Source organism: Cyanistes caeruleus, chromosome 28 (genome assembly GCF_971803275.1).
Source record: "Cyanistes caeruleus chromosome 28, bCyaCae1.hap1.1, whole genome shotgun sequence".
Lineage (NCBI taxonomy): Eukaryota > Metazoa > Chordata > Aves > Passeriformes > Paridae > Cyanistes > Cyanistes caeruleus.
The window spans coordinates 4,426,572-4,437,279 of record NC_141728.1 but is presented as its reverse complement, the minus strand read 5'-3'; the positions used below and the strand labels follow the sequence as shown (position 1 = coordinate 4,437,279).

Genomic DNA, 10,708 nt, shown 5'->3' with positions numbered 1-10,708 from the left:
CTAATTCCTCCATCTTGCCTCTTCTTTCTTAAACTAGCTTCAACCTTCCAGTTTAATTTTCTCACCCAGTGACTTAAGAAAGCTTTCTAATTGACACACTTGCACTCCTAGTTTTTCTCTTGAACTGTAACAGTTGTTTTCATGGTGTTCTATGAAATGCAGTGCTTTCTTGGATGTCAGAGCCAGCTATCAAGGGGAAGGGCACACACTCTGTGCCTCTGCCTCCAAGCAGCCTCTATGTAGTGCTGTCTCCGGGGCTGTTGGTGGGAAGACACGGTAATGCAGGCAGAAACTGTGGCTGTGGGAGTTCCAACAGCAAGCTGCTCCTCCAGAGTGAGGGACGAGGCCAGCCCGAAAGCCTGAAAGGTGTTGTGGCTACTGGAGAAGGCTGTCCTTGTGCAGGGCTGGCATTCAAAGGGGACCTTCCCACCTTGTGCTGCTGACAAAGGGCAGCTGGCAGCCTTCCACAAAACACTTCTTTTGTGCAGCTCTTTGAAATGTTCCAGCCAACAACAATTCCTGCTGCTCACACCAGCCCCTTTCCAAGCAGGAGGAGTTTTGGAGAGGCAGCCTGACAGTTCTCTTAGGCAAGAGAAGAAAATCCTCAGCTGAGTGTCACCATGTCTGTGTCAGAAGTGGCATCCTCAGTCCCTTATCTCTTGTTGTTGTCTCAGCCATGGAGGAAGTGGCAGGACATCACTGATCCTGGAAGGGAAAGCGGAAGGAGGAAAGGCAGGAGCCGTCCCTGGGGCCTTGGGAGCAGCGAGAGCCATCCAAAATAGGAGCTCTGCTGGCTTGTGGAGATAGGAGTGACCAAGGCAGCAATGCTCTGTGTGAGACTGGAGCCATCTGGGAATAGGAGCATGGAAATAGGACCTTGTAAAACAAGGAAAAAGGTGTCCTTGGATATTTGCCAAAGCTTGGGCAGGCACTGAGCCACCTGATCTAGTGGAAAGTGTCCCTGCCCATGGCAGAGGGGCTAGATCTAGAGGGTCTCCAATCTCCCTTCCAACTCAAGCTCCTCTCTGAGTCTCAATTACAAATCCATCATGACAAAGAGAACACAGACAACCTGGGTCCCTCCACCACATTATTGGAGGTTTCTGTAGTCCCGTGTTGGAGACTAGTTTGTATCTGGAGAGATTTTCATGGTCCTGCAGTATTTATGGGTGACTTTCCCTGCTTCAGTGCCCCAAAAGATGCCAGAACAGGTGATTTGCACAATAAGTAAGCACAGAGCTGGTTAAGCTGCCTGTGAATCTGATGGCAGAAGTGTATTCATGGTACTGCAGTGTTTCCCCTGTACAGGTGATATTTGGTTTTCATCCTGAATATGCAATGTTCATGTACAATGCTTATATATGCATAAAGACTGGCTTTAAATCCTTGTTCCCTCTTCACACGGGGATATGTAATCCATCAGAAATATTTAACAAGGAGCCATATTAGGTTTGGGCTTGATGGGATGGGTTGTTTAAAGTGTGCGATGAGTAATGGTGTCTCTAACAAACAGCACTCTTGTTCATTCAGGTTTGTCCTTTCTCAACCCGATTGCATAGAAATCACTTATTTATAGCAGACTCTAAGTGAAATTCTTTCATACAGCTGAGAATTGTCAATTCAGGCTGATTCAAGGGGGAGTTTCCTGTTCTTGTGAAAAGACAATCCAGATAACCTTTTGGCTGTACATCTTGGAGGAGGCTGTGCAGTTAAGAATGAAAAGACATTTCTTTGAAGAAGTATCTTGAAAGAGCTTTTTGTATTATCAGAAGCAGCTACACTGATATTGACCTCCACAATGAAAAATGCACAACCATTCATGTGTCTTCATCTGGCCACAATTCAGAGCTGCAACTCCAAAATCTCATCCAATATGTTGCTATACTGTAAACAAGGAAGGAGAGCAGGAATACCAACATTTCTCATCAGTCTTTTGGCTTGGAAAGACCATTGAATTGATGCTCCCTTAGCTGTCAGCCTAAACTCTGCTGTGCAAACCTTAGGTCTATGTTGGACCTTAAAAATTTCTTTAGCACCAACTTAGGTGCAAAGTTGGTATAAAACCCTTGAGGCATCACCCTGATTTAGGGTGACAGAACTTCACTGTTCCAGCACAGAATTTACTTCACTTGCTCCTGCAAGTCATTTGCACGGTGGAAGTGAAATCAGTGCCGTGCTATCTGGATGTGGTGGCACTTCACACCCATCCTGATAGACAACAGGGAAACAGATTTGTTTCTATTATACCATTCCATCTAAGTCTCTGGTTTGAGAGCAAAAGGAAAAGAAAGGGCTTTGTCCAGTGTGCTGGCTAGAAGAAACCTCTAGAACCAGCAATTCATGAGTGGTCGCTACTAACTTGGGCATATTGGAATTAGATTCCCTGGAGTGGTATGGATTGGATCAAGAAGGGGGAAGAGGGAAACTGAGATCAAAGGCACAAGTGCTTCGAACTGAGTGTTGGCGAGCAAACAATGTACCCTGTGATGCTGATGCAGTCAAAAGATCAGGGTGGGATGTCTTTAAGAGAAAATCTGCAGCTGATTCCAGCCATGGATCCCCTGAAGGATAGCCCTGCTGCCGAGAAGATGAACTCCCTCGCCGCAGGCCGCAACCCTGTGGGCATAGGCAGAGGCACAGGAGTACATGTGTGGGGAACCCTGGTGGTTCTGAGTCTGATCATGGGCAGAACTATCAGTCTGCTCTCCAGGAGTTACCCCAGCGTTGAGAAGCAAAGCTCAACCCAAGACTGTAGGCAGTGTTTTAAAAACACCCTGGAAAAACAAAGGCTCACAGAAACCCTGGCATATGGCACACACTAGGACTGCAAAATGGGCAGCAAAATAGGAGAGTGTGAGCATAACCACACTCGGTATCAAATGTGCCAAATCAAAAAAAAGAGTAACCTGCCATGACCCAGGAGTGACAGCTAAAAATCGGTGGTTAGAGGTGCAATCTACAGCAGAAAGGAAGAAAATCCTGGCCCATGCATGACACAAATGAGCTGCTGGATTAGAGCCTGTTGTTCCCACTTGGAACAAATGTGACCATGCAGTATGGATCGGAGGGAGAATGGAATCAATGCTTATGGCACATGCCCAGATTAGTGCAATATGCTATCATCACTGCCAACCAAAAGTGTGTAGGATGAGAGGGAAAACGTATTGGGTTGGAGAAAATCTGAAATATGGTCAAATAGTTTCTCTCAGCAATGAGCCCGTTATAACTAACCTTCTCCACAGTAATGATGAGCAAATTTGCTTATGATACAGTACAACTTTCTGTTCTGCAAGAGATGGAGAAGGAGTAGATCCAGAAAGTCAATGAAAACAGCTCAAGAATCAGAGAAACAAAAGGCAAAGGCAAAAAAAGAAATAGAACAAGAACAGCTAAAAGCAATAAATGAACAATAGGAAGAGTTAGAACTTGGTAATTAGTATGGTAATTGGAACCTACCTACCTACCTCAAACAAGAACCTTTTTGTAGATCTAGTACAAGAGACGGCTACAGAATTAGGATGATCTGATTGTTGCATTTGTGGAGGGCTGAAATCAGCTGGGAAATGGCCATGGAAAGGTGAGAGCTTAGCTCCAGAGCAACTTCTAAAATGGAATCATCCCTAAATTTCCAAAACATTAAAATGACCCCAAGGGTGGGTTTTAGATCATCAAATAATTGGAACAGTTGGTATCAGCAGGGAAGGAAAAAGATATTCTGAAGTAGTAGGATATACTCCTTGCACATTCACTTGAACAGTGAATTCAAAGAACAACACCAAAGCGTGGCAACCAGAAACCCACACTGGATACTGGAGTCAAACAAACAAACAAAAAAAAAAGACAATGATTGTCTTTGATTGTGATTGGAATGATCAGATCAAATTATGTTGGCACAAAAGTCCTGGAGCTAATCCTTACCGATCCTTTAAAAGCTTAAAGAATTCCTGGGATAAAGCAGAAACTGTCAATGACCAATGGAAAGCACCTGATGGAATATACTGGATATGTGGGGAAAAAGCATCCAGTGAATTACCCTGCAGGTAGAAAGGATCCTGCACTCTGGGGATGATTTGACCCTCCTTTTTGCTCCCAAAGTCCAAAGCAAACTATTAGGAGCACCCCTAGATGAGAGCCTGGGCAGAGAAAAAAAGAGAGCTGAATCTTGAGTTTCCAAAAGCAGGAGGGAATCAGAAGCGGGGACAAGATGAGTGGCCTGCAGAGAGGATAAGAGCTTGGCAATAGCCCAGCAACTTGGGCTCAAGACAGGAGCTGGGGATACAGGAGCCCAATTTACCTATTCAACCGACTAGGAACACTTCAAGCCATGGTAGAAATTGTATCAAATCACACCTCTGATGCTCTCGAGTTATCAGCTAAACAGCATTCACTAATTGCAAGCATTTGTGTATCAGAAGCGAATTGCTTTGGACTACTTGTTAGCAGAAGAACGGGGAGTCTGCAGCAAGTTCAATGAATCTGAATGCTGTGTAGAAAGAGATGACCATGGAGAAACCATAAGAAACCTTGCAGCAGAAATGAAGCAAGTGGCACATGTAGCGGTTCAAAAATGGAATTCTATCCTTCAAGCTTCTTGCTGGGATCAATTGTTTGGGGGGAATTGTCTGGGGAAAGATTGGTGGAAAAAATGAGGATTTTTAATATGATGTAAAATAATGGGGCTCTTATTTCTGCCTTGTCTCATCCCATGTTTTATCCGATTCATTCATTCTGTTGTCTAAGGCATGCAAATAGCAGCAATGCCCATTGATCCTGAGTTAGCTCCAATAAAAACTGGCCAATCCAAGGGAATACCCAAAATATCTAAAAGAACGGAATTGAAAGAAAAGAAAGAGAGCAGAGCTGCTGAAGCTCAGGCCAGATTTAAAGCTCAGACACAACTATTTGACAAGTAGCGTGAAGCTACTGCACAGCCAAAATACAGCTCAGGATACAATAGGCATTACCTGCATTGATGTACAATTAAGCACCCAAGCAAAAGAATCAAATACTAAAATAACCAATCTTATCAAAAATTATTCCTTTTAAATACTGATTATGAAAGTAGTGAACTGTATCAAAATTGATCCTAAAAGCACAAATTAATTAATTAAGAAAGAAATTGGGAGGACTGTGATCCGTAGCATGAATAAAATCGGGCTAAAGTTGTAATCTTGTCTGACAAGAATCCTGGCATATTTCCAGGAAACCTTCCCTGACGAGATTCTAGTGACATGCAGCAAGGCCAACATGAATATTCATCTGCAAGGGGCATATCTCCAAGAAACCTCCGTCCCATAAGATTAGAACGATATGCACTCCTAAATATTCATCTGCAAGAAGTGTATTTCCAAGAAACCTGATGAAATGACAACATATACGCCCAAAACAGCATGAATATTTGTCCGCAAGCAGTGTATTCCAAAGGAGCCCAGAAGAGCCTGAAAACATATAAAAAGCACCTTGGGACAGTTGCAGTTTGTGAAGCACGGTGGGGAAGTGCTGCAGAGCCTCCTCCCTGTCTCACCTGGTGCTGTTCGCCTGGCACAGCCCCAAACTGATTTTTGCTTATGGTTTCCTTTTGATGATTGTAATTTGATTCTAGAATAAATTTCTTCTTTTTACTAATCAAACTGGCTAATCATTTATAACAAATGAAATTAGAATTTTGACAACTAGGTCCCTTGAGCTAATAACAGTTTAATTAAAAATGAATACAATTTAGTAAATTGAATAGTAATTTGGTAGAAAAGAATATAGTTTAGTAAAAGAATACAATTTAGTAAAAAATTATCATTTATATATATATAATTTTCCAGTAATAAAGTATGATTCAAGCATAAGCAAAAACTAAACCGTGCTATGGGGAGGGCTTGTTGCCCTACCTCACATACAGAACTGACCGGGGTACGGAGGCTTCCCACCCTGCCTCACATACAAAACAAAGCCCTTCAAGCTAAACTTGTATACTGTATGCTTACACATATTCATTAATGTTTGCCATAAGTTTCCTCCTATTTCTGATTTTTCTGATTTTACGTCACTATTCTTCAGGGCACATGCTCCACTTGTTGTTAGGGGGTCTTCAGTCTTCTTTTGGTGGTCTTTTGGCAAAGGCTTCTCCTCTTCCTCGTTCTCCTTTGGATAACCTTTCAGGTTTGTGCGTGCGTACTAAGTGTTGTTATGTAAGTCTACTCATTAGTCTGATATTTACTGATTTTTAGGCCCAATGCCTAAAGTCATTCTAATTTTGTCCATCTCAAGGCCATTTTCCTCTTGGGACATCACTTATCTTCCAAACTACATCCTGTACCTCAGTTTTAACATGTAACATCTGTAAAGGGGTGTATCTGCCTTGTAACGCTGGTTCTTTTGGTTGCTTCTTATAATAACTTTAATAACAGTTACGATTTAGTTAGCACAAATCAATTCCATTTATTACACCACCCTCCAGGGTACCCAAAATTTGAAAATAGATCCCTCTCTGCTGTGCTGACAATTTCACACCCATTTTCCTTCATGTTAAGCTGCCGGCACAACAAAAATCCAGCCTCCCCTGCAGCAAAAGCAACAACTTAACAAACTAAAGATCAAAGTTCCAGGGCCAGTCTCAGGGACAGGGTGCTTTCCACAGCCAACTATCCTGGCCTGTAGGTTCGTGGCCCCCCCTCCAGCACCCCTGGGGAGCAATGCACCCTTCCCACAACTTGTGAGCACCCTCAGCCTAACTTGGGGTACACTCACCCTCCTTTGGTCCACTGGACAGGGGCTGCAGGGAAGTCCTCCTCAGGGAAGTGCTCCTCTGGAAGTTGAGGGGGCAAGGACGAGAGGGAGGTCTTTTGCATGGGACAACAGAGGATTTATTGCTCTGGGGGATCTTGGTGGCAAAAGACAGAAAATGGGAGCGGGCAACAGCTGAAATAGGGAGGCGGTTCAAAGGGAGGGTCCAAAGCATCAGCTAATCAGAGATATCCTGGGGAGGGTAAAAGGCAGGGTTCACAAAATCATCATCCAATTGGGGCCCAAAGCACCAAGGATCCACTGTGACACTGCAGGGCCCAAAGCACCAAGGATCCACTGTGACTCCACGGAGTGTCATGGAGCCGTGGAGACCATTGTGACACTGCAGGGCCTCATGGAACCATTCTGACACCAAGCTGGCTGGGAGTGTGGATGTGCTGGAGGGCAGGAGGGCTCTGCACAGGGAGCTGGACAGGCTGGATGCAGGGCCCAAAGCCAACAAGGTGAGGTTGAACAAGACCAAGTGCCGGCTCCTGCACTTTGGCCACAACAAGGCCTGCAGTGCTCCAGGCTGGGGACAGAGTGGCTGGACAGCGGCCAGGCAGAAAGGGAGCTGGGCACTGATGGACAGCAGGCTGGACATGAGGCAGCAGTGTGCCCAGGTGGCCAAGAAGGCCAATGGCCCCTGGCCTGGATCAGGAATGGTGTGGCCAGCAGGAGCAGGGCAGGGATTCTTCCCCCGTGCTGGGCACTGCTGAGGCCACACCTCGAGTGCTGTGTCCAGTCCTGGGCCCCCAACTGAAGAAGGCCATGGAGGGGCTGGAGCGTGTCCAGAGAAGGGCAACAAGGCTGCTGAGGGGTCTGGAGCACAAGTCCTGTCAGGAGTGGCTGAGTGTGGTGGGTTTTAGCTCCAGCTAAAATCACCAGAGTGCTTCCTTCTTTCTTGCTGTGAGATAGGGATTAGGAGAATAGCAAAACAGGCTTAAAACTTAAAAGGAATAAAAATACTTTATGGTTAGGTCTACAAGAATAAGAAACAAGAATAAAACCTCCAGAAACCTTTCCTCCCCCCAGATCCAACTTTTCTTTCCCAAGTGACACGGCAGAGACAAAACCTGGGATGTTCAAGCAGTGCCAACTACACAATTTTCTTTTCATCAGTCTGTGCAGGGAGAGGAGTTTTCTCTTGTCATGCCATGGAGAGTTCTCCAAAAGAAACAGTTTTCTCGTGGTTTTTCATTTCTACAAATGGCAGTCACCCAGGCACAAACTCTTCCCTCTCCTCCCATTTTCACACCACTCAGAGGAGCTGTCCCCCGAGCATCCGGCCACATCAAGAATGCTGCTTCTCAATGCTGCATTGGTGCTGAGCAGTTTTGATTTTAGGGAATTTTGGGCACACTCCCAGTGCCAAGGAAAGCTGTGACTGCTGCTGTTCTCAAACAGAGAAGGGCTGCTGGGAGATGTGGTGGTCAGAGGCTGCCTGGGGCACAGTGACCATGGAATAATGGAGTTTTCAATATTCTGGGACAGAAGGAGGGGCAGCAACAAAACTTCTACTCTGGAATTATGGAGGGCAGACTTTGGCCAATTCAGGGTGCAGATCTGGGGAATATTGAATCAGGTACTGATTTTTTTAAAGGAAACAGCTGTTACAAACAAAGAACTCCAGGAAGGATGGACACATTTCCAGAATAAACGTCTCAATGGATCAGGAACAGCCTATCCCTGTGTGTCAAACAGTGAGCTAGTGAGGAAAATGCCTGGCCTGGCTGGGCATGGAGCTTTTTCCAGGAACTCAGGAAAAGATGAGGGTCCATCAGCTTTGGACAGAGGGACAGGCAACTCAGGAAATATTTAAAGATGTCGTTAGGTGCTGCAGAAAGGAAAGTAGAGCGGTGAAAGCTCAATTAGAGCTTAATCTTGCTGCTTCTGTGAAGGATAATAAATATGTTTTTATAAATACGTGAATGGCAAAAGGAGGGGTAAGGACAACCTCCATTCCTTATTGGGGGGATGAGGTTATCAAAGATGAGGAACAGGCTGAGAGACTTAAGCTCTTCTTTGCCTCACTTTTCAACAATAAGACAGGTTGCCCTCAGGACAAGTGTTCTCCTGAGTTGGTAGATGGCACAGGGAGCAGAACAGACCCCCTGTAATCCAGGAGGAAGCAGCTGGGGACCTGCTGAGCCACTCAGATGCTCACAGGTGTCTGTGAAACCAAATGGGATCCATGCTAGGGGCATGAGGGAGCTGGTGGATGAGCTCCCCATGCTGGTCTCCATCATTTACCATCAGTCCTGGCTGACCAGGGAAGCCCCAGAGGACTGGATTAGCCAGAGTGACCCCATCCACAAGAAGGGCTGGAAGGAGGGTCTGGGCAACTCCAGGCCTGTCAGCCTGAGCTCGGTGCCTGGTGAGGTTTTGGAACAGATCACCTTGAGTGCCATCACAGGGCACCTCCAGGATGGCCGAGGGGTCAGAGCAGCCAGCGTGGATTTCAGTATCTGCATTGATGGTCTGGATGGTCTGGATGGAGGTCTGCTTGGCCAGCTCATAGCCAGCACCTCCAGCTCAGCAGGCCTTGATGTCTGCATGGCGGACAGAGGTGTCTTGGACTGTTGCAGGATGCACAGGGTTCCTTTGCTTTTGGTCCAGTGGGTGAGGGAATGAGTGCTCTTCTTGTGGGGAGGTCTAGTACCACTGCTCAGGGCATCATTGAGCACCTAGGAATCATTGATTCAGACATTACGGGGTGGATTTATGCCATGGTTACCATGCTCACCCCCCCAACACTGCAGGGCCCAAAGCACCAAGGATCCACTGTGACACTGCAGGGCCCAAAGCACCAAGGATCCACTGTGACTCCACAGAGTGTCATGGAACCGTGGAGACCATTGTGACACTGCAGGGCCTCATGGAACCATTCTGACACCAAGCTGGCTGGGAGTGTGGATGTGCTGGAGGGCAGGAGGGCTCTGCACAGGGAGCTGGACAGGCTGGATGCAGGACCCAAAGCCAACAAGGTGAGGTTGAACAAGACCAAGTGCCGGCTCCTGCACTTTGGCCACAGCAAGGCCTGCAGTGCTCCAGGCTGGGGCCAGAGTGGCTGGACAGCGGCCAGGCAGAAAGGGAGCTGGGCCACTGATGGACACAGGCTGGACATGAGGCAGCAGTGTGCCCAGGTGGCCAAGAAGGCCAATGGCCCCTGGCCTGCATCAGGAATGGTGTGGCCAGCAGGAGCAGGGCAGGGATTCTTCCCCTGTGCTGGGCACTGCTGAGGCCACACCTCGAGTGCTGTGTCCAGTCCTGGGCCCCCAATTGAGGAAGGCCATGGAGGGGCTGGAGCATGTCCAGAGAAGGGCAACAAGGCTGCTGAGGGGTCTGGAGCACAAGTCCTGTCAGGAGTGGCTGAGTGTGGTGGGTTTTAGCTCTAGCTAAAATCACCAGAGTACTTCCTTCTTTCTAGCGGTGAGATATGGATTGGGAGAAGGACAAAACAGGCTTAAAACTTAAAAGGAATAAAGAAACTTTATGGTCAGATCTACAAGAATAAGAAACAAGCATAAAAGCTTTAGAAACCTTTCCTGCCCCCCCCACCCAACTTTTCCTTTCCCAAGTGACACGGCAGAGACAAAACCTGGGATATTAAAGCAGTGCCAGCTATACAATTGTCTGATCATCAGTCTGTGCAGGGAGAGGAGTTTTCTCTTGTCATGCCATGGAGAGTTCTCCACAAGAAGTAGTTTCCTCGTGGCTTTTCATTTCTACACATGTCAGTCACCCGGGCACGAACTCTGCCCTCTCCTCCCATTTTCACACCACTCAGACGTGTGTTCATGGGCCATGAGCTAATGGGTATATTTAAAGGATGAGTTATTCAAAGGCAGAAGTCCTCTTCATCTCTGAGAACAGAGGTTTTCTTCTTCTCTCCCTGGGGACAAAGGGTCTTCATCAGCTCTCATCTCCC

At 46.6% G+C, this 10,708-nt stretch overlaps 1 long non-coding RNA gene across 1 annotated transcript; it reads right to left on the bottom strand.

Moving 5' to 3' along the window:
- Positions 1 to 5,323: 5,323 nt before the first annotated feature.
- On the bottom strand, positions 5,324 to 9,561 carry LOC147649083 (uncharacterized). Its single transcript, XR_015279691.1, has 2 exons — positions 7,076 to 9,561; positions 5,324 to 7,038 (listed from the first exon to the last, which is right to left on the bottom strand). It is a non-coding gene; the product is annotated as an uncharacterized LOC147649083 (long non-coding RNA).
- Positions 9,562 to 10,708: the final 1,147 nt, after the last annotated feature.